General features: G+C 36.0%; 1 pseudogene; it reads right to left on the bottom strand.

Annotated features, from left to right (window-relative positions):
* The window catches only part of LOC107707032 (plexin-A1-like), a 239,176-nt pseudogene that overhangs the window by 101,815 nt on the left and 111,702 nt on the right, over window positions 1-25,659 (bottom strand).

The raw sequence follows: 25,659 nt of genomic DNA on the forward strand, positions 1-25,659 counted from the left end.
ATTATTATTTATTAACTGCAATTTTTACTTTTATAATGTATTATTATTATTATTTTTACCATTATTATTTTTAATAAAATTATAAAATTTAAGCAAATCAATAAACAAATATCACTATAATACTATAGAACTGGAAAGTATTTCATAAAAATGTATATAATAATAATAATGTTAATTTAATATATAATAACAATTATTTAAATAAAATAATAGTTAATATTTGTGTAATTTTTCATTATTAGAACATATTACCACCAGACAAATAATTACATTATTATTATTATTATTATTATTATTATTATGATGCTAGGGTGTTGCTATTATTATTATTATTATGCTAGGGTGTTGCTATTATTATTATTATTATTATTATCATCATCATCTTCAGAATAACATGCACTAATTAAACAGAGTTGTTTTTATGCCATGTTGAGTTTAACAAAAAATATTTTAATACAAAATGAAATACACAGGGACCTGGAATACTTTTGAGTGATTCAATTCAAAATACTTCATAAAAAAAAAAAAAAACTACTTCGCTAAAATAAAAAGGCCTTCGAGCTACAACGCAAATGTTGAAGTAAGGTCTACACAGAGCGCCGCTTCTTCAGTATTTTAAGACACACTCCGCGAGCTACATGTAGCTCACTGCTCCCAAATCCTCCTCAGACGCCCAGTGCTTTCCTCATATCATGAAAAGGCTTCTGTGGTCAGCGAGAGCGTCACAAAGAGGCGAGAAGTGCGCTCTACGCCTCTTCCCCTGTCTGTGCCAAATGTTCAAAGGCTTACGCTCACGTCCGCTGCTGGTGCATGATAAAGCTTTCTCTTCACTCCGCTCCGACTACATGAGACAAAAGAGCTGCTGAATTAAAGGACTAGCTGAACCTGACGAAGAGAAATAGAGAGATTCTAAGGGAGAGGAATGAATGAAAAGGAGAAAAACAAGGATGCAACAACAAAAAAAGGAATAGAGAGGGAGAGAAAAAGGGAAGAGAGCAGAGCAAAACAGGGTAGAGGAAGAAAGAGATGGGAAGAAAGAGGAGAAAAGAGAGAGAGAAACATCCACTAATGAATGTCACATTGGCACACTTTGATCTTGTATTATTCAGATCTTACTTCCTGAAGAGGCACCTACATTACAGCCCATCACTGCTGACACGCACCTCAAAAGCGCCATGTCATCCTCCTTACCGCCAGTACTGTGAAACGAATCAAACTATTGTGTGACAAAATATACTTTTCTTTCTAAATGTTTCCCCTGAAATTCACATATAATGCTAATAAAGTTTTCTTGTAGTATCATTTAAATATAAAAAATGATGGTGCATAAATAAATAAATTGAAAAAATACCATATATCTTATGGTAAAAAGTTATGGTGAAATTAAATATGAAAATTAATAATAATAATAATAATAATTATTATTATTAAACATAATTTAGGCATTTAAATAATAAAAGGAATAATAACTGGAAAACAAATGTCACAATTATGTTGCCAACCCAATCAATCAATCATAATAATAATAATAATAATAATAGTTGTTGTTGTTGTTGTTATTGTTATTATTATTGTTATTATTAATATTATTATTATCATTATTATTATTATTGTTGTTGTTGTTGTTGTTGTTGTTATTTACCCATAAAAGAAAGAAAATTATAAGTGTATGTTAATTGGTACATTATATATTATGCAAGCAATATGCAAGCAAAATGCTAAGCAAACTTGACAAACAATGACAATGACGACACTCACAAGACAGGAAATCAGATGTCACCATTACATTGTGCCAAACCGGAGGCTTTAACACACACACACACACACACACACAGAAGGGATGGTCTATTCAACAGTGTGTGTCTCCTGTGCCACACGCATGGACTCTATCATATTAAAATGCACGAGCTACTGCTAACCTTTCAGCCTTGCGAGTGCTTTATCACTTCAACAAAAGCCACCATCTATCTGTCTTTTTTCCAATTTTTCATGCTTATTCACTCCGTGCTCCTCTTGTTAAAAATGCATCGGGCCCCTCACATGCTCGATTAAGCCTTCCCCTCCCCCTGTCTCATGCTAAACTCTAATATTGTTACACTGCATGTAAATAGCTAGCAGGGTAATTTGCCGTGCCAAGCAGGCGCCCCTCTTCCACACACACACACACACACACACTGAATAAAGACCCTGTGATCATTAGAGCCAAACAGTGTGTCTTAGTCAAACTCACACACATGAGGAGCTCCAGGTGAGCACTTCATCGCGTCCAGCTTTAGATGAAGTGGCTGCGTTGCTAATGGGACAGTGCCATGCTAATGTAAGGCACACTGAGGTAGCGAAGAACACACAGTCTGACTTAATGAACGAGAGCGGGAGATGACGGAGACACTGGAGCTCAAAACATCTGGAGCCGCTCCTGCCTGGAGCACAACCTGTTGTCTATCCGGAGAGAGGCGGGACAAGAAGAGGAAAAGGAAAGAGTGGGAGCCATGGGACAGAGAGAGAGACTGGAAATAAGGTCAAGAGAATGAAATGGTGATGGCAGGATCAGTATGGTTTGTGCAAAGGCTCAATGACATGTGCATTTATTTTTTCAAAAATACATAAAGAATTAAGTTAATCATATACACCTCTTATATGATGAACATTTTCAATTAAATTTCTGAATTAAAATTAATTTTGTTATTTTTTGTAGGGCAAAATTGCCAAGGTGGAGTAATAAAGTCTCATTAAAAGGCTAAAATAAATGTATTTATTTAAATCTATTGTTTAAAAGTATAATAAAAAATAATATAAAAAATATTTTTTTAAATGAATAAGAAATGAAGCAAATTTGTTAAGATTTATTTATAACAGGATATTATTTTTATTTAAATAACTTTGCCAAATCAATATTATTTTAATATCATTAAGATACTATTATAGTTTTATGTTTTATTTTAATTAACATTATGTTAGTAATTTAGTTTTGTTGTTTGTGTTTTTGTCATATTTTATTATTTTTTATTTTTTTAAACATGTCTATAGTTTTTAATTTTTATTTCAGTTTATTTAGTTTTAGTTATAAAAGAATACAAAGTTAAAATAAGTGAAAATGAGAAAGTTTGCCATGGCAACTATCTGAAATAAAAGAAGTTTAAGTTTTTATATCTTATTTTAATAAAGTTTTTATTTCAAGTAGCCAAAGTTTTTTTTTTTTTTTATGGTTTTAGTTTTAATTAAATATAATAACTCTATACCAAATCAAAGTTAATGTGGCACAACCAACATGTAATCGTGTCAAGAAAACCATAAAACAGTACATAACATTACAGTATGTCAAGGTCAGAAAGCCTCCTAAAAATATGATATAAATGACCTTTTTATGACATGGCAAGGTTAGTTCGTGTTGTCAAATGTAACAATCCCAAGAAAATTTCATGATATATGTTTTGTTAGAAAACTATTTAAAGAAAATTATTTTCTAGACTTTAAAACTTTGTTTCAGATTGTAATTAATTCTAATTTGATAACAACAAATAAACTTGAAAATTAAAAACCTGAAAGAAAATCTGAAAAATGTGTCAAACTTTAAGTTAATGAAGATGGTTACACTTTCTTATATACAGTGGGTACGGAAAGTATTCAGACCCCCTTAAATATGGATTTAAACGAAGGAATGTGAGCGAGAGAGCGAGAGAACTGCGGAAATATAACTCATGAGCAGTAAAGCTGGACGGCTGAAGTCAGGGATGTTCATGAGTCATTAATGAAAGGACATTAAAAGTCTGATATCATCCCTGATCTCAGTAAAAAACTGCTAACGCCACACAAAAATAACATCCCTCTCTCACTCGGAAGCAGTAAACACACACACAGCACAGTCCTGTAAAAAGACACTTGTCTTAGTTCGGACGAAAGAACGATAGAGAGGAACAGGGAGAGAGTTAGACAGGAAACTGCCTTCTCTGTTTCCTGCGTGAGACTTACGATTGATGGACACTGCAGTTGTAGAAGACAAAATCCACACTGGCAAACTTCTTCCCCGTCTCCTTGGATTTCAGATAGAGCTTCACCACCCGCTTGTCACCTGCCAGCAGACACACGGTGAGCTTCAGTGCTTTCTAACAAGCGGAAGGAGGCTTTTAAAGGAGTGTGCGTGTGTCGCCTTACCCTGGTTGCGCGTGATGGGAGCGATGTCCCGTGCGGAGGGGGACAGGCAATATATACGTCCCCCCATGATGTGTCCCTCCGTCTCAGTGTAGTCCTCAAATGAGCAGTTGATGCCCGCAGCCAGACTGGGGATGTTCTGAGCCTGAAGAACCAGCTGCAGAACCGAACACAGACCAGGAGACAGGAACAGGTTTTTCAGTGTGCTTTATTGGCATGACAAACACTGAACATTTGTACTAAAGACACCTGGACTTTCATATCCAGATACTATCTGGATATTTTTAGCCACATGGCATCTACACCTCATTTCCAATGAGTCTCCAGTGTAGACGGAAAGAGATTTGATCACACTTAACAAAAAAAAATGAGGTTACATTACTGAAAGATTTCTGTAATTTATCGACTTTGAAACATTGAAAAGACAATTCAAAATGTTACTTCTTGCATTTCGTATTGGCTGCCTTTACACTGCAAGTCTTAATGCACAGATCCGATCTTTTGACCCGTCTATTTAAATTAATTCCTGCCCAAAAGGATTGTCTGCAGTTATCGCTTTACTATGCACATGGTAGACCCTCAGGTTTTGAATGGCCGTGCTATTAAAATTATTTATATAATACACATCAAGTGGCCATAATTATTTGCCAGCATGGACAACGGCTGTCATGGATGTTTTGCAGCACTAAATCTGACTGGATAAATGATGGAAAATAACGGTAATTTTCATGTTAGGCTATTTTATCTAAAGCTTGTTTGAGGTAGAATTCTTTAGTGAAATAAAGTAGTGCCAATATGACATTTATTGAAATGAATTTGAATGAATTAACGAGAGAAAGAAGGAGAGAGAGAAAACGCGCAAGCGAGTGTGAAGCTTGCGAACAAGTGAAGCTTGTTGGGTTTAATTACAAAAACTGCTAAGTTAGCTGTTGCTTCTAGCTGTTGTATTTATAAAATTCACGGGGCAGGTGTTGAAAACCAGCTCCTGAATGTACAATTTCTTACCTATATAAAGTATCCATCTCAATAAAATGCGAGCGCATACAGCACACCGGCATTAAAACACAATCTTTATGGGCAAATGTGTCGCCCTCGCATTGGGAGTTCTGCGGGGAATCGGATATGTGTGTTTAGACACAGGTCGAATGTCCAGATATCGAATATGTATCTGATTTAAAACCACATTTGGAAGTGACTCAGATCAGATGCGAAAAAATCGGATCTCGTGTGGATTTTTGTGTTTACACGTGTGCAAAAAAATTCAGATCTGCGTCAGATGTGAGCAAACAAATCGGATTTTGTGTGCCAGTGTAAATGCAGCCTTATTCCATTTCTAATCTTGTTAATATGGATTAGACGAGAAGAGGTGACAAAAATGATTTAAAGCAGAGAGAAATTTTGAGATTTCAAGTGAAATCCATGCATTGAAAAATTTATAATTTATCAATATCACTAAATCATTTATATTGATAATTTTTTTTCAATAATTTTCTGAAAATTATTTTTAAAAATCTGAAAATCAATATTTCAAAAAACTGTCGTCTTTCTGTAGTGAGAATGAAAATAAAAAGGCAAAAAAAAAAAACATATCATACAGTAATAATCACACAGTATATGATTATTTGCAACAAATCTATTAATATCACTTATGTATATGCAAATGCATTTACATTTAAAACTTCATTAAATGTGGTCAAAATCCATCTCAAACCACCTCCCAACATATTTTAAGTGATCCAAATCACAATCTGATCACAATAAAAGAGATTTTGTTCACAAACACTTGCCTGAACTTCAGACATGGTGACTGAAATATTGTTGGGCTGCACCATGAGTCGGACGCACTGCTCCAGTCTGGAGGCGAAGCGCTGGGGCTCATCAGCTCTCTCACAGCAGTCCTTACGTGAACATCTAAACACAAATATTACTCAGCAGGAGGGATAAAATCAATTTCTAAGAATAATCAACCAGGGAGATCAAGCGCATACTTTATTAGTAAGTTGATTAGATTTGGAATAACACTGTGTGGTGTGATGAACAGAACTTCAGTAGTGTTCAAACAAAACACCATATCAAAAACAACATTTGTTTAGCAAAATTCTTGCTGCATTATATTAATAACAACAAAAAGTAATAAATTAATGAATTAATAATTAATTACTTAAAAAGTTCTTCATCAAGAACACTTCAGTACGTACTTAGTACGCGATTTTGGACGTTGCTTTGATTTCTCTTTTCTTTACTGGTCCAAAATTCCACTAAGTAATATATTAAATAATACATTAAACATGATCTGTGTCTCCTAGCTAAGCATCTTTAGACAGACAAATATTCGCTGGAAACTTGTTTTATAACACTGTAGTGTTAGCATAGCAATTAGCTTTAGTAATAAGCAATACAGTGTGTCCCCGATTCATATAGCAATGTAAACATGTCTGTATGTGTTTGTGAGCAGCTGTGGGGTCAGAAAGTGCCGATACTCACACACTGTGCAGGACACACCAGCCACAGTGGGGATCACCAGAAGCCAGACACTCGCTACAGCTGCTGTACTGCTCACAGCTCTCCACCGGCACCCGGCTCACCTACACACACACAAAATCTCACTAGTTCTTATTTCAATGTGTTTTTCTATTTGCAATTACAGTTAAAAAATATTTCCTAATACTAATAAAAAAAAACTTTTCCACAGTATTTTAGCCAATAGCCTAGCTATAATCAGCTACAAGAATCCTGTGAAAAATGTTGAAGTTGAGCTCATTTGACAGCATTTGTTACATACCACAGAAAATCTATGATTAATTTCATCTCCCATTTTTTTTTAAACATCCCTGATAGCACACGTACATCACGGAGACGTCTATATGACGTCAGCAATATGTATTTTTAGAGTGTTTGCTCATCTGCAATACGTCTATAGAAAGTTTCCTATGAGATGTCAAATAGACGTTTAGAAAATATCTTTAAGATGTTTATGATTTAGAGTGCATGTAAAACTGACATCTTAAAGACGTCTATCAGATGTTTGTACACAGCAGATGCTTTCCAGATGAAGCGATCTTTAACAGACATCTCGCAGACGTACGTATGCTATCTGGGATTACATAAAGAAAAGAACATAGCACTTACAATGGAACCCTGATAGCACACGTACATCACGGAGACGTCTATATGACGTCTGCAAGATGTATTTTTAGAGCGTTTGCTCATCTGCAATACATCTATAGGACGTTTCCTATGAGATGTCAAATAGACGTTTAGAAAATATCTTTAAGATGTTTATGATTTAGAGTGTATGTAAAAACTGACATCTTAAAGACGTCTATCAGATGTTTGTACAGAGCAGATGCTTTCCAGATGAAGCGATCTTTAACAGACATCTTGCAGACGTACGTGTGCTATCTGGGATTACATAAAGGAAAGAACATAGCACTTACAATGGAAGCAAATGGTGTTAGCATCAAGAGTAGGTGAGTTTTTGTTTGTGCATTTTTATTTTTGTTGTACATTTACGCATTTGGCAGACACTTTTATTCAAAGCGACTTACACTGCATTCAAGATATACATTTTAGCATTGCCTGGTATCGAACGCACAATTACAGCATTGCTAGCGCCATGCTCTACTTATTACAAACAAGAAAGACAGATGGAAATATCTAATAATCAACCTGCCTGATGCTTACAGAGTGCTATGTGAAATCTGAGCACTGCAGTGCAAAACAGCGGTTGTCACGTTCACCATCACTGTCAGCAGTTCAACAAACACACAGTTACTCTTTCACATAGACACCTTGCATACTACATATTACAAATGTCCAACAGAGAGAACAGCTCCCTGAAACATGCTGAGAAATATTGCCAGCCACCTACACACGTCTACTTTCATATAGTTTTATGCAGCAATCATAATGTCTGACAGGAGACTCTGGAGACTCAATGGCTCTGTTCCAAACCTAGACAGCTGCCTACCACACACACACACACATACAGTGCACAGCATAAATGAGTGCACCCCCTCTAAAACTTAACAAATTCAGCAATTACTCTTTGCTTAGAAGACATGTTATGTTTTTTTTAGAGATATAATATTCCAGCAAGTCTGCTTGATCAGTTACCAAAGAAGAAGGTTAAATTTATTCAAGAAAATACCATTTTCTTATCCTTGAGAGAGAACTGTCAGGAGATTTATTTCTTAGCATAAAAGAGGACAATGGTACAAGAGGAATACCAAATTATTGTTTTAAGTGTGAAAATATAGCCAAAGTAACACAGAAATTCAAAAACAATGGACTTGTGAAAAGGCCCCTGAAATAATCAGGTCTTCACTTTAAGCTTTCATTTAGTGATGAGTGAGTTTTTGTTTATCCACACCAGAACTACCGACTGTAGCCAAAGCACAATAAACTCATTTAGCTTTTTCCAAGGCCCATATTTACAAAATACAGACTTCTGGGAATCCATACTCTGGTCTCAAGAGACCAAGTCAATCATTTCGGATCCAAAAGCATCCAAAATGTTCTGGTGTTGCTAGAGGAGGAGTACAGAGAGAAGTGCCTGGTTCCCACAGTGGCATTCAGTGGTAGTAAAGCTCTTCTATAGGGATGTATGAGTGCTGAAGGTGTGAGGGAATTGTACTTTATCAACGCTGTCATGAATTCACACACCACTGTGTGATGTAATACAAAAACCTGAAACTGAAGATGCTACCCTCTTCTCATTCCTTGCAATGTTGGGCATTTTTTTTAACATGACAATGAATCTCCTGAGTTGAAAATCCTTCAGTGGACATGTATTTCACTCAATCTTAACACTCTGTATATAAAATAGTACAGAAAATAAAAAAAGATTGAACTTTATATAACAAGGTTTAACTAAAATAAAATACATCATCTAAATTAACTCAATAAGTGTGCCACTACTGATTGCTGACACACCTGCAGTTCTCAAAGCTTCATCCATGAGCCCTGTCAGAAATCAAACACTGAATATCTGAGAAGGCTTGTGCAGATATAATCAAGGATGGTGTGTTTTCTTTATTCTGTCTGGGGTTTGGACAAACCCAGCGCATGTAATTGCGCCATCTGTGCAATTTGGGTCCAAAAATTGGTCATGCTCTAAAGGTGGCTGTGATGATCAATGGCTTATTTTTTCATCCCCAAAACACACACACCTCAGAGAGCAAGCGGACATTTTCCGTGAACACACATGGCAAATGAATAGGTCATTCTTTTGCGCCACCACCCCCCCCTCTCTAAAATGACACAGCCTAATTTAGAAAGAGCAAACTTTCTAGACTAGGAGGTCTTTTCTTTCTTTTAACGCCCCCCTTCTAAGCCCTCCCTGTTCATCTATCTTCCATTTGGCCACGCACAAAAGAAGAAATGGCAGATGAAACCATAGATCATGGCCAGGAAGCCAGACACAGCCGACAGGGAGAGGATGGATGAAAAAAAGAAAGAGAATGAGAGAAAGAGAGAGATTCCATGCAGCCAAAACCATTTGCAGGTCGTCTCTTGGTACACAGTGACAGTACTTGTTGCTCCAGAGCCACATTAAGCCCAGCTGCAGAAGTAAAGCTCTGCTCATATAGGTTCCATTTCTTAAAGAATGTCTCCCCCACCAAACATAAATGATGTATCGCCATCAAACCAATGAAAGCCCTGTGGGGTATATGTCCATGGTTAATCTGAGTCAGGGTGATGGGGTCATCCCGAACACTGTTTCGATGATAAACGGCATCCTGGGACGCAACATCTGTGGCCGTATAACTGACGGAACACACCTGTAACACCAGATCTGAACTTCTAGTTATTGTGTGAAGCCAATATAGTCTAAATATTCACACCTGTGGCTGCAAATCAATTGAAATGTAATAATATGCCTAGTTGGTCACCATTTGTCGGCAGGTCTTTTTACCAAGTTTCTCTTTAATTTTATTGTCTGCTTACATTTTTATTTATTTTTATTTTTTGTTGTTGCCATTCACCAGAAAAAAATGACCGTGAATTCTTATTTTGTTGCTCACATAAACCTTGTGTACAATTTTTGTATAGAACTATTGAAGGGGGAGGGTGTTCTCTATGTATTATTAGCTGGTATTGATAAAGCAGGAGGTTTATTACAGAAACTGGGACATGTGGGTTCGCATCTGGCCATTTTTCTCTCTCTCTCTCTCTGACGATTTCCTGTTCTCTTTTTACTGTTTTCATTAATAAAGTGGCAAAAGACCATCAAAAGCAAGTTTTATTACATCAGACATACTTTCCAAGGCACTGACTCGACAGTATAATCAACAGTATGTCTAATTAGCACTGTGTGCTGACAGTCAGACTCCGCCCCCTCTGATGGAACCGTATGTCACTGCCGCTAAAGACCTGCCATCATATTTGTCACAGACTTCGACACAGATATAATCTACAGCTCATAGTTTAAGATCAATTTTGTTTACATACTTAAATTGCTCTATAATTAGTTTTAAATTGCAGCTTTTGCCCGAGTTATATAAAGCAACAGCTTGTTAATGTGATAAACAAATAATAAAACATAATAAATGTTTGGCATTTCAGTCACTTAATTTTCCTGTCTTATCCATCTCTTTATTTCACCTCCAATAAATGTCTGTCAAATGCTAATTCAAACTCAAAATTCCTCCCGTGTTTCTCGCAGGGCAAATATGCGAGAAGAAACGGCCTTCACGGTGCAGAGTGTTATTGAAAGCAAACGCTCACTGCTACATGTCGGTAGAGTCTCCAGCTATGAGCTCAATAAACCTCCTGCTTTATCAATACCAGCACACATTCAAGGATTTGTGTGTGTGTGTCTGTAATGTGCATGGTTTATGGATATCACCATGGCAACATCTGGGCTCTAGAATGGCTCACTTGGTCACTATGTCACGTCTGGACGATTTCCTCAGTAAAATTATGGTGAGAAGGAAAAAAGAACAAATGAAGAGTTGTAAAATGACAGAATGGGTAAAAAAAGGCTATCAGAGAAGACCAGCTAGCAAAAGAATGAAAATGATGAGTGTGTGAAAGCCATAAATGGCTTTGTCCAGCTGAGAGGTGAACTTTCATTTGGTTTTAATTGCTGCAAGTGTCTTACCCTGTGTAGTTGTGTTTACACGACCAGTCAAAAATTTAGCACACATACACATTCATTATGTTAGTATTTTCCACAACTTAAAAGTCTTAACACTATGAAACGCAAAGTAAATTAAATTAAAAGCTGCATAAATTAAAAGGGCGCATGATTATTTTTTATGATTGGCCCTCCACTTCCCTAGGCCAATGAGAAAATGAATAATTAAATAAATATTTAATATAAAATCTAGAATATAATTTGAAATATTTGTAAAAAAGTAATAAAACTATATTTAAAAATGTAAATATATAATGATATATAATGGCGATTTTGAATTTGATGAAAACCAGACACAACCAGCTTAGACTGATTTAAGCAGGGCTTTTTTCAGCAGGCTTATAAGGTTTATACAAAGTATTATGTCGAAAGTTTGGGTTTTAATGACAAAAGGAAGTATTCAAAATCATTTAACTTAAAATCTGCAAAGAAGTGGAAAAATATGTTCAAATACTCAATTTAATATCAACAAACTTTTAGTTTATGAATAAGCTTTTTTCACAAAATTTGTAATTTTCTGTAATCTGTAATTGCATTTTATTCTGTCATTTATATATACTTTTATTTATGTATTATTTATTATATTTATAGTTTTATATGGCTTAAAGGTTTTATATACATTAGAATATAATACAATATAATAATTTTATAGTCTGATATATATTGTGTATATATTGTGATGACATATGAATTGCTTAAAAATGTCAAATTATATATATATATATATATATATATATTTTTTTTTTTTAATAATAATAATAAAAAATAAATAAATAAATAAATAAATTCTGTTATTTTATTTTACAGAACTAGTTTTATTTGTCAGAACAACAGTAAATACTAATATTGACGTCTGTAAAAATGTCTTTAATTTCAAATATTAAAACAGCTTTTTTTTGGCATTTTTTGTTGGCGAGATTTATAAACGATTCTCAATAAAAGTTTGGGAACATTAGTGCATGTGTTACGAATGTACTTTAAAACAGAGCAATTTTTCATATTTCTCAGGTTGGAATATACAGATATCTGTAAGCAAAATACAGATAAAATGCCTTTTAATTCTACTTTTATTTTTGTTATTGTTATTACTTTATCTTAAGCTCTTTTAAATTATGTACCGGATTTTGCAAGTCATTTTTTTTAATCATCTGAAACATGTTGCAACTAATTTTCCAAAGCAAGTTATTGTATGTAATTACCATCAAGCATGCAAACATGCAAATATTTTCAAACACGCAAAATGCATGCATCCATATAACTCAGGGAGAATCCCAGCACCTTGCTGAGGTCCGTCTGCGCTCCTCGTCCCTTCTCGTAACAAACTCCCAGGTTAAACTGAGCTTTGCTGTAGTCGTGCTGCGCCGAGGCCAGAAAACAGGAGAAGGCTGTCTCGTAGTTGCCCGCTCTCGCGCTCTCCAGACCTGAAACACGTGAGAACTCGTTCAGACGCACGTTCACATCACGCAGCGGCGCTCTGAGTGTGTGAGCTCGTCGTTACCGATGATGTTGAGGATTACGGGAACGCTGGCGTCTGCCACGCTTTGCAAATTCTGCGCTGCTGCATCGAGAGAAACACCTTCCTGCAGGAAACATACACGTCTAACTAAATTACATCTATTTGCATAGCGGTCTATACAATACAGACTGTTTCAAAGCAGTTGCACAGTAATACACAGGAAAATAACACTGTTAATGCTGCAAAATCTGTCTTAAGTTATAAAACAAATTAAACTTTAGCTGTAAATCAGCTCTACAGAAGACAACAGTGTCTTTACTCAGTATTTCTTGTTTTCCAGAACAAATATATAAACATTCTTAATAAAGATACATTTACCTGAGAAGCAAAATTACTTCTTGCTTTCTGAAAAATGCATCAAAATGAAATGAGTTTATGCTTAAAACAAGATAAAAAAAATATCTGACAGTGTCGTCAGAAAATAAACGTAATTCTTGTTTTCTGGAAAATGTATGAAAACTGAGTAAGTTTTTGCTTAAAACAAGAAAAACAAACTTAATTAAAAGAGAAAATTTAAATGTTATTAAACATAAATTCAGTCAAGTGTGTCCGAACTTTTGATGGAAAGCATATACATACACAACTACCTCGACACACACACACACATGCAGTGAACTGAAGAGCTGGCAGTTTCTCCTTCCGTCTTGTCATGTTGCCTATATTAAGACGTCTGCCACACAAATCAGATTACAGCCAGCTGATACTTCCTCTCGGCTCTCTGATAGAGCAGTACAGAAGAACACTGACCTTCAGAGAGTGAGAGAGATGTGTAGAGTTTCCTCACTGTACTGTGTTACACAGAGGCCATGAGGTGCAGCTATGTGAGGAAACAATACAAGCACTGTCGCTATGATCAAACGCTTCGAACAGAGGGAGTGATACACATGTACAAATATACACACATGCTTTCAAACCCACATATGCTCCCACAGTGGACACACACTGGGCATTATACTTGATGATGGAGCCAAGTGCCGCTGTTGGAAGTTGGGTGAATGAGTCAATCTCATGGAAACGAATCGTATTTCATACCAAAACGTGTATAAAAAAAATCAATAAATAAATATTTGAAATATAATCTAAAATGTATTTAAAATATATTAAAAATATATTTAAAAATGTAAATATATAATAATACTTTCTATCTATCTATCAATCAGAGTATATATTCTTATATATTGTAGTTATTACAGTATATATTCTTCTGCATTATAGCAAAGAATTGAACAAATAAACTAAACCAATTCATTTTCTTGAAGCCAAATATAATTTCATATTTCTTTCCTTTCAATTTTGTGTGAAATATGAGCCGGACACATACTTAACAGGTTTCATGAGTCAGCCAAAAAAACAAACAACATCTCCCCAAACTACATGAACAATATACCAAACTGACAAATCCATTGATGGACTTTTTTTTTTTTTTCTCAGAAATTCCTCCCAGCCTCAGATAAACATTGTAAAGTTTATCATCCATACAGCAGTGAGCGCTGTTTAAATCAAGCTAACGCTAATCGAAGTTTCTTCTCGCTTAGTACGGGACAGCTTTATGTCTTCCCGCGGACACCAGAGCGGCAGAGAGAGATGCCGGGGCTATCAGCAACTTTTAATTAAGTGGATGTGAATATGGGAAATGGAAAATTGTTCTGTCAGGCCGACGAAATTGAGTTTTTGATGTTTGAGGCACAGCACGCGCCTCCGCCTGCCGTTTCTATTATACAATGAAGAGATACAAATGGAGAAAAAAAACATAAGGAGCAAAGGGGAAGATGGACATGGATGACATACAATGCTTCTTCCCTAAGATCAGCAAGAAATGGGGAGAAGAAACAGCAATATCACTGAACATTAGGGTCCTGGTGTATTCTCTAATGCGGTGTGATATCTCTGTAAGCCTGAGGTACGGAAGCCAACATATTAAAATGTGGGCCGGATTACGGTGTGATTGTGTTTCACGGATTGTCTTGACAATTTCTGCTCGCTAGATTCAAACGGGAACAATAACATGTCTGTCTTTCGTGAGAGAACGCCGGTCGTCGGCCGTCCACCTCCTCAAATATAATAAAATCTGGAGAAAAAACGCGTGACTCAGGCTAGAGAGACGGCGACGGAGGCTTGTTAGCCAGTGCTGTTGACAAGAGAGATGGCGAGATGCCTCAGATTACGATAAACAGGGAAAGAAGTGAATGTGGGGAGAGAAAAATTAATGAAAGATGGCTTCAAGGAAGCCGGAGTGATCCAATCACAATCTATCTCCCACGACCGCTGTCAGTTCTCAAAGAGTCGGCAATATCTCAGCGAGACGGAGCGAAAAGGAGAAAGAGGACCCGCTATTTGAAAGAAAATGACCCCCGGGGCACCTCTCCCATTGACTCCTTCCTCCATAGAAGGAGGACCACTTAAAAGAGAGGGGAGAAAGAAAAGAAAAAAGATAGATGAAGGAAAGAAGACAGAACAAATTGCTTCAAACCAATTAATTTCCACTTCTCTCTTTCGCTCGGTCCTCTGGGTCTTAGTGTGCAGCGGCTACAGACAGAGAGAGAGCGGCCAGTGAAACTTATTCGGCTCATCCTGTACGTCCAAACTCACCCCAGCACCTGCAGAACGAACCGCTGCAGGTGGACACAATAAACCAGCATGTATTTCAACACATTTGCACTTTAAGATGACAATTGTGACACATTTTACTTGCATAATGTAAAGTAAGTCCAGATGACAAAATATAGTATGTGGGAAACAATGCAGAATGGGGCTTGATTTTATCCATCAGGCTTTGATTTGATTGAGAAAAATGGACTATGATATTGATTCCTTAGAAATAAAAGCCTTAAGGCCCGTTCACACCAAGGATGATAACTATAAAGATAACGATAAAGATATAGTTCTAAAAATCGTTCCTGCTGAAAAAACCTGCTTAATCTAAACAATTACAATTACAATTGTAAACAATTGTTCTAAACAATTGTAATCTAAACAATTAAATTTTTTCCTATACTTCTATTTCTGTATATAGTACATTATTTAATTTTTCTTTTTTATTATATTAGTGTTATATTACATCCCTACTGTGTTATTCCTATGTATGTCTGCACTATCATGTATGTCTGCATTATGTTTGTACTTTCTTCTACACTGGAAGCTCCTGTCGTCAAGTCAAATTCCTTGTGTGTGTGTGTAAACATACTTGGTAATAAAGCTCTTCTGATTCTGATTCTGATTAAACCATTCTAAGCTGATTTTATCTGGTTTTCATCTGTTTTAGCTGGTCTTCCAGCCTTGACGCCCAGCTAAACCAGTCTAAAAGATCATCAAACCCTCTGAGACCAGCCAACTGACCAGGCTGGGAAAGCAGCTGAATCCAGCAAACCAGTTTAAACTGGTTTAAGCATTTGTTTGTTTATTTTTCCGGCAAGGAACCCCCTGCATTACTACATCAGACCTTACTCCACACTAACTGATCTACATAGATGAATAGATACCTCAAATCATGTAGTTTGTTGAGGAGAGGCATGCTACTACTTTCTAAGCAATGAAAGTAATAAATTTCATGTTAAGGATGATAAAACAAATCAAACAAATTCCATAGACTTACACTGTAAATATAGCTTTGGTCTCTATTTCAGAGCATAATACAATAGATATTTTTTTATAGTATGTATTAATTTTTTGAAAAAGCTTTAAAAGCTTTTTTATGTGTTCAGTTGTCTATATATCTATTTATTTATTTATTTCATATAGCTTTAATTTATTTTTTATTTCGGTTTTAGTTTTTGGTCATTTCAGTACTTCACTTTATTTTATGTCAGTTGGTTGCCAATGCAAAATTTCTCACTTTCATTTGAGGGCCTTTTTTTCCATCTAATATTTTTTTCAGCTTAATTTCAATTACCAAAAAATAATAATTTAATAGTTGTAGTTAATAACAACAACAACACTGTTAGCAACATGGTAAATGCCATTCAGAAAGCCTTTGCAAGTGCATAGAAATGTCTAGTATCCCCAAACATTGGTTACATCAGCAGAAAGTGACTAACATGCACTGACATGCACTGTGCATAAAAAAAACCAGGGCCACTTATTAAGAAAGTAAATAAACAAAGGAAATCAAATCCCCCACCATCCATGCATGGTTATGATCTGACCTTCAGGGTTTTCCATTCTCAGCCGCACGCTGGCCACAGCAACTCTGCTCTCATCTCCATTACAATGCCATTCAACCTCCAGAGAAACGGTTCATCACTCTGTGTGGCCATCGCTAGTGCTATGTACACAACTTCCTGTGAGAGAAGCACTTCCTCCCCCTCGTTTGTATAATAGTTCAAACATTCTTCCTCCATAAAACCTTCTTTCCAAACAAAGCCATTTACAGCTGCACTTAAATCAATATCAGTCCAAACTCAGAGTGAATACATACGGCTCCATTTAAAGAACATTAGCATAACGCTCTTCGCACTAAGTTAATGTGTTGAAGGGTTATGAAGCCCGCCCTCTCAACCTGCAATCTACACGTTGCCCGTATCAGAGGCACTCATACAGAAACCATCTATACCAATTACAAAACATTTTCCATCTGAAGACGTGGATACATTAAAAACAATTATCGCCAAGCGCTGATGGATCGCAGTGTTGGTGCAGCTGTTTTTGTATGTCTAGGTAGGTGTGTGTGTGTGTGTGTACCGAGAACCATTGCAGTAAATAAATTTAAAGGAGAGACAAGATCGTCTAACATTGTCAGTATAGCTCTTTCGTTCAGAGTCTAAATCTCTCCTACAAAATGGCACTGCAAACAGCTGTTGTCCACAGTAAACGACTCTGGATCTAAGTGTCCGGGTGAGGTTAAAGGTCAGACATTGGGTTTAGTTTGTAAATTACAGAGCGATTCGAGATCAGCCCTCATATGACTGGACGTTTTCTCCTTGTCGGTTGACTTCTGGCATACATTTGAACTCTTCAGTGTGGCCCTTGGGCTAGAGAGATCTTGTTCACCAAAGATCAATTATTGGGAAATGAATATTGAGTAACATTTGTGAATGAAGCTTGTGTACATAATGTATTGTAAATGTATTCTTAATGCATCCTTAATATAGTCTTAGAATAAGTTGCATGTTCTTGTAAATAACTGAAAGCAGTTATAATACATTATAATACTTACCTATTCATGAGGCCATCTTTAAAGATCATAACAATCCATTCATAATGCATTAGACTCTTTTAAGTTGTAGCCATGAATAGGTAAGTATTATAATGTATTTTAACTGTAGCTTCAATTATTTATGACAAAATATGATTATAACATAAATTACAGGGTGAATCTAACAAAAACATGTGGGGTAATCCCAATATATATATATATATATATATATATATATATATCATTTTTTAGAAATATCAATAGCATTTGTATTAAAACTATATTCACTGAATGTAATCAAAAAAACGAGAATCGATTTTACATTGAAATCATTATAAAGGCAGTACAAACAAATACTACCATAATACACAAATATTTTTAAGTATTAAAACAATTATTTTCTGATTAGTAATAACGAATTTTTATATTACAAAAATTTTATTGATTTTTTTTGTATTACAGTAACAGGATTTTTATTGCATGCTAATGAGAATAAGGTATTTTTTCTCTACAGTAATGCATTTTTTTTTACATTGCACCAATGATAATTATAAATAAAGGTGCTTAATTGCACAATTAACATCACAGTGCTACATAAACAAATAAATAAATAAAATAGATATTTCCTTTTTATAAAATATAGTCAAATGTCATTTTCATTCTCATTTTTGGGGTGAAAACTGATTCAAACGTGTTTATGACAGGCTTTCAGAGATACATCAAGACAATTAAGAATATCTTTATAATGCATACAACAATCTTTATAATGCACAACATTATAGCATAGCACAGTGCACAATCACTGTGAGGGTGATTACGTTCTTCTCTCGTCTGGTTTACCATGAATGCCTAAGGGTGCTAGGGCAAACTATGGCCGATGATGCATCTTCATTGATTTTTTTTTAGCCTGGTGCTGCGCTCTAATCAGAGGCGGTGTGGGCTAGCGGAGAGTGAAAGGTGTTATGGTGATGAAGGAAATGCCCTTTAATGAGAGGAAGACAGGAAGCACTCCAATCAGCCCTTAGTGAGGAGAACATGAAAGCACGAAAAAAAAGCGAGAGGAAAACAAAGGAAGGAGCGAGACGGAAGGAGAAAAAGAGGAGAAAGAGAATTCTCCAGCCCTCGGTCTGAGTGAAAAGGTGGATGGTGGGGGTGACAGGGGTTCGGACGCTTTCTTTTCCATCAGAAAAGATCAGAGAAGCCCTTCCTCAATTTTCTCTGATAAGTGGTGAATTACCAAAGGCGCCGTCGCTTGTGTGTATGTGTGTGGACAAGTGGGAAGGGGGCTGACACAGTGTCGAATATCACATGCAGACAATCAGGAGACGTTCCGGGGCTCTCTCTTTCACACATGCTCTCACACACACACACACACACACACACACACACAGTCTAATTCAACATGTGAATCTGTGCAGAATAAAAAAACAGCACACTGAATAATACACATCCTGAACAGCTTTTTCTTTGTAATAATAGAGCAACATTTTCAATATTCATTCATTCACAAAAGCGAAGTCCAACCCAGCTATTGTATACACTATCAGTCAAAAGTTTGTTACTCATCATCTTCTTTTATCTTTTAATAAAGACATATTTTTTATGTTTGAAATTAGTTTGAAAAAATATATATAGTAGATTGCCTACATATAGATTTCTTTACAAAAGCATATTAAAATCAACTTATTTACAAAAAAGGCTGTGAAAATAGGTTTCATTTTCTTTAGACAAAATATATGCTAATTCAAATTTTTTGTAAATATAAATAAAATAATATTTTTACAACCATTATTTTTTTCCCCAATTTTTTTTATTTATTTTTTATTTTTTAAATCTTATTTTAAAATAAAACTTGGGCCAAAAACTTGGATAAGTTGGACCAGGGGACAAAGGAAAAACCACCAAAAGTGCCCTTGTAGACATTTCCGGTATTTTAAACAGTATAGAATGGTGCTGGCAACTCCAAAGTCATGGGTTCGATTCCCAGGGAATCTCTGAATTGATCAAATGTAAACCGTAAAATGCAACATAATCCACTTTGAATAAAAGTGTCCGCCAAATGTATAGATGTAAAAATCATTCTTGCCATTTCAACCAAATGTTTGGAAAAAAGTGTCTCTTCACTTGAACTTTCATTCTGTGTAAGTGTACTTTCCTCTCTATTTAGCGTCTTTGGGGACTCCTTTTGGGGATGCGTGACCAAACTACACTGTTTGTCCGTCGGGCTCCTCAGAACATTCTAGCCAAATAAAACCCGTCGACCATCAATGTCAAACAGCACACTCCCTCAAGTCTTACCTCTTCATCTGTGAGGGTGTAGATGTATTGATGGTCAGGGCTGAACAGCATGTCCCTTAAAATTGGGTTCCCTTCGCTCACCACCACGTTCTCATACAGCAGTGCAGGCTGGGTAATGGAGTTCACCAAGATCTGAAAGAAACAGAGAAGACACATTAAATACACATCAAATATTGTTTGGATTGCCTGTGATCTGATTGGCTGATCGCTTTGTGCAGCATTCTAGCTTTTAGAAGGTAGAAAAATGGGTTTATAATGAAAACTGTCAAAAGATTTTTGGTTTGGTGTCTCTCTAAGCTACATAATACAGTCATTTAACTCTGCGGCCTTCACATTGACACTTAAAGGGGAGTAACTCGACCGATGCTAAACAAATGGATCTTGGTCAATAACCGCAGCCTCGCTTTCTGCTTCCTTCCTCTGTTTGGCCCACCCTAGCATCACCCAGAGTCATACCTCCTTAAGACCCCCTCCCCAGCCCTATTGATGAAGGGTCAGGGGAGCATGACCCCCGCATCCCGTGGCGTTTCAGAGCCTAATGATGTGCTCTGCTCTGGTGCCGTGTCCCGCTGATTAATGACCGTCCCCTTCGCCGAGTGCCATGGGAGTGCATTACCTGGGCCCTCTGACACCACCCCATCGCTAATGAAGAGAGCGCCTGCAGCACCGGTGTACACTAGAGCACTGGACGACCCACTTACAAAAACCGCTAAAGCAGTTCGGTTTCCCTCATAAAGGTCCAGATCACAGAGCGAAAGAGTTGCAGGAAGTTTTCAGCCGCCCACACCTGGGAGTCGACAGTGTGGCCTATTTGGGTCAAACCCAGCAGCCGGATCAAGAGAACTAAAATTACACCTACAAACATCTGAAAATAGAGTAAACTTAATCAGCAGTTCTGTTCTTTAACTAAAACCTATAGTTGCGTGACGTGGCCTCGTGCAAACTACCATATTTATAGAACAACGTTTTATATGGAACGTTTTTAAAAATTGTCATGCCCAGCATGGACAGAATTGGCAGACTGGCATTTTCTGTACTGGTTTTAAATGTAAAATCTGCAGAATTGATTTAAATATGAGAATATGTGTTGCAAAGATGAAAGAAGAGTACTACACACTTATTATTGGTAGTTGAATATTTAGCATAATTAATAAACCAAAATATTTATTAAACTAAAACACATATAGCGAAGAGGATGTTAACTAAAACCTATAGTTGCGTGACGTGGCCTCGTGCAAACTGCCATATTTATAGAACAACGTTTTATATGGACGAAAAAAAAATTGTCATGCCCAGCATGGACAGAATTGGCAGACTGGCATTTTCTGTACTGGTTTTAAATGTAAAATCTGCAGAATTGATTTAAATATGAGAATATGTGTTGCAAAGATGAAAGAAGAGTACTACACACTTATTATTGGTAGTTGAATATTTAGCATAATTAATAAACCAAAATATTTATTAAACTAAAACACATATAGCGAAGAGGATGTTTAATAAAGAATAAGTCTACTCATGACAACTATTATGATTATCATTCTAATAATTTAGATATTTGAAATATTTTACATTTCTATACATGCATTTCCATTACCCTTCAAATTGCGCAAATTGAAATTGTGAACTGAAAATATGCCCAATGGAAACACGTCAATTTTGCAAAAACACACATACAGTATCTCACAGAAGTGAGTACACCCCTCACATTTTTGTAAATATTTTATTATATATTTTCATGTGACAACACTGAAGAAATGACACTTTGCTACAATGTAAAGTAGTGAGTGTACAGCTTGTATAACAGTTTAAATTTGCTGTCCCCTCAAAATAACTCAACACACAGCCATTAATGTCTAAACCACTGGCCACAAAAGTGAGTACACCCCAAAGTGAAAATGTCCAAATTGGGCCCAAAATGTCAACATTTTGTGTGGCCACCATTATTTTCCAGCACTGCCTTAACCCTCTTGGGCATGGAGTTCACCAGAACTTCACAGGTTGCCACTGGAGTCCTCTTCCACTCATGACGACATCACGGAGCTGGTGGATGTTAGAGACCTTGCACTCCTCCACCTTCCGTTTGAGGATGCCCATGCTTAGCCAATCCATCACCTTTACCCTCAGCTTCTTTAGCAAGGCAGTGGTCGTCTTGGAGGTGTGTTTGGGGTCGTTATCATGTTGGAATACTGCCCTGCGGCCCAGTCTCCGAAGGGAGGGGATCATGCTCTGCTTCAGTATGTCACAGTCTACAGGTCACCTGAAGTGTGTAAAAGTCACATGATCATACTTTAATGTACTATAACCTCCAAGAAACACCTCATACATGGCCACTCTCAAGTATAAGGGGCTTTCCTTGACATTAATGCTTGAATAACCACATATTTACACTGCACACGTCCGCGGCACATTACGGCTCCGACACGGCCACCGGAGCTGATCGCAGCCACTCTAGTCAATGCTCTCCGCACTGCTTCACTAAAGATACACGCTTACGTCCCCTTCAGTTAAAAATAATGGCTAGTGCAGTGGCTGCGATATATGTAAACCTACCAACATTTGTCGCCATGACTTATCGCGAGAGAAAAAAATTAAGTTTTAGTCGCATAACATTGGTAAATGGAAATGTCATAATTTCACAATAGTTTTTTATCGCCATTTATAAAATATTGCATAAAGTTTTGCGCAAATCTGTAACGGAAACTGCTTATGTCATGCTAAAATAAAAAAATAAAATAAAATAATCAATTTAGTACTGAATAATGAGTCAGTATACTCATGACAACTATTATGATTACAAATAGATATTTAGATTTCAGATAATCGCAGATCATTTCTATTTCATGCATTAGTCAGTTTTTTAAGTCATATTTGATATCATATATGTAAAAATAAAATAAATGAAATAAAATAAAATATTTCCATAACTTCTCCATGTTTTTTTAGTTTTTTTTTTGTATTATATTTCCATTTTTAATTTCCAGCTTGAACTTCAGGCATGGAAATTTTACAAAATTTTTAATTCAAGGTTTTCCATGATTGTGGGAACCCTGTATATTGTTGCTCAGTGGGTGGTGGAAGCTCACAAGACATCAAAGCAGTCTGGGAGTTGGAGTCTGTTGTCCGTCTCCCCCAACCATCACTTCATTGAGCATTACTTCCACAGGACGCAGTTCATTATGAAGTAGTGGCAGATAACAGCTCAAGGACAGCATATCCTCTCCCTCAGTGAAACATTCTAGAACTCTTGCCAAGTAACGCTGAAGTTCCTGCAGTGGGATGCGAGCTGGAAGACAGAGAGAAAGGATCTTCCCTTGTGTCTGTGCAGGAGAACACACGACAGGAGGGAGATGCTTTAGCCGCATGGTGCAGGAATACTAATCTAAAAATACTGCCCACCGCTATGCTTTGGTTTATTGCTATTTTTGAACCTGCTTAACATGTTAAAGTTGCAGGACAATGCAACAAACATTGCAGGACAAACAAACTCCTCAGCAAGTTTCCCTGCCATATGAAACCGATTAAATGGGATAAACATATATAATTTTTCTTCAAGGGTGAGCAAGAGTTGCCATCTGCATTTCTCCGCCCTCTTTCAGAGTCGTGCAGATTGACGTAATTGTGAAATGACTCTTCAAATTGCAGATTCTTGGCAGATGGCCCATCTTTGGCTTAACGGAAGAAGCAGGAAGAGCAAGAGAACTCTGTCTCGCACTGCCTCAATAAAGGTGTCAGGAGAGATGGAAGGTGAAAAAACAAAAACAAATCCAATTCTCCCCACTGACTGCTGCTGAATCCCAATACACCGTAGTCTGGAGGCTTACTGCTACTGTCTCTGCTTTAGATACCACGTTCAATCACTTCCTGGATCACAGGACACACTGTGAAAATATTTTTTTTGATTATTGGAGTATGTTTCAGTATTTCTACTTCATGCTTAATTCAATGTGTAACTTCCAATTCTTCAAAATTATTTGTGATATTTACTAGGAACATCTGAGTGAAAATTTGTCTACACTTTTTTTTTTCAGTGCACTTTGGTTTAAAGACTTAACACTATGCGCTATGACAAAGCACTGACAAGACGTATACAGTGCTAAATGCAATTACTATTAAATATTATTAATTACATTTTATATTTAAAAGATTATGTGAAAGATATGATTATAAAAAAAATTATAATAAGATTTATTAAGAATTTATAAGATTATACATGATATATGTTTAAAATTTTATATTATACATTATATATTTAAAATGTTTTATATATTTTAAATATTTTATATTATATATTTTTTAATTTTAATATTTGTATTAATATATGAAACTATACAACTATATTAAAATTATATGTAACTCATACCTATAATTTTATTTATTTATTTTGTTTTAGTTATTTTATTTATAGTTTGTATTTATATTAGATTTTTATTTATATTTATATAGTTTTAAATAACTATATTTAATATATTAACATTTATATATTTTATATATATTTTAAATAACTATATTTGATATATTAATATATTTAAAATGTATGAATTATATTTAAATTCTAATGCAATATTTCATATATCAAACCATCAGATTAATCTATGTAGAAAAGCAATGCCAAAGTACAACTGAATAAATCTGGAAAAAATAAAATAACATGTAACTTGCAGTTTCATGTTTCAATCACAGAGGTCAACAGAGAGTCCAGAATTTTGTAGCATACCGATAAAAGACGCTTCACCTTTAAACTAAAAACAGACAAATGTCCTTGGTGATGACTTCTCTACGTGCGGCACTCAAATCATTCATACCAAAACAAATATTGAATTCATACCGTCTTATTAGACGAATATGTTCCATGATTGCTACTAACATTATCTTCTTATGTTTATGGTCCCATTACAGTTAAGTCATGACAGAATCATTTCAAGACCATGTCTAGCCTCCTGCAGCAGACGGCACATAATGAGCGCATTGGGTAATAACCTAAAATAGGAACCTATAAATTAAGAAACAGAGCCCTGCAGTCTTCTTTAATGCTGGTCTATGGATGAACAATAATTAAGGTGGACGAGGGTTCATTAAAGGGTCACTCCTGACAGTTTCAGAGCAAATTGAAACAGGTCTAGCCTTTTCAATCTTGTCAACGTCTCCACTAAAGTACATCTGAATTTGTATGTGACCTTATGACATCGATGAGGTCAACAGTCGGTGCAATAATAAACTGTCCTAGACATTAAAGAGCTTGTGGCTGTCTCTTATATAAGCCTTCAGATGGGAAAAAAGGAAAGCAAAAAAGAAGGGTGTCCCTCACGGCCAGCTTGAAATTTCAGTGTATACTGAAATACTATGAGAGCTTTGGTGGAGTGAATAATTGACAGGAGTTTTGTTCACGAAACCCAGACGTTTTTCTGCCGGAGACTGCGGCGACCC

The sequence above is a fragment of the Sinocyclocheilus rhinocerous genome, unplaced genomic scaffold (genome assembly GCF_001515625.1).
Source record: "Sinocyclocheilus rhinocerous isolate Xijiao unplaced genomic scaffold, SAMN03320098_v1.1 scaffold714, whole genome shotgun sequence".
Classification (NCBI taxonomy): Eukaryota; Metazoa; Chordata; class Actinopteri; order Cypriniformes; family Cyprinidae; genus Sinocyclocheilus; species Sinocyclocheilus rhinocerous.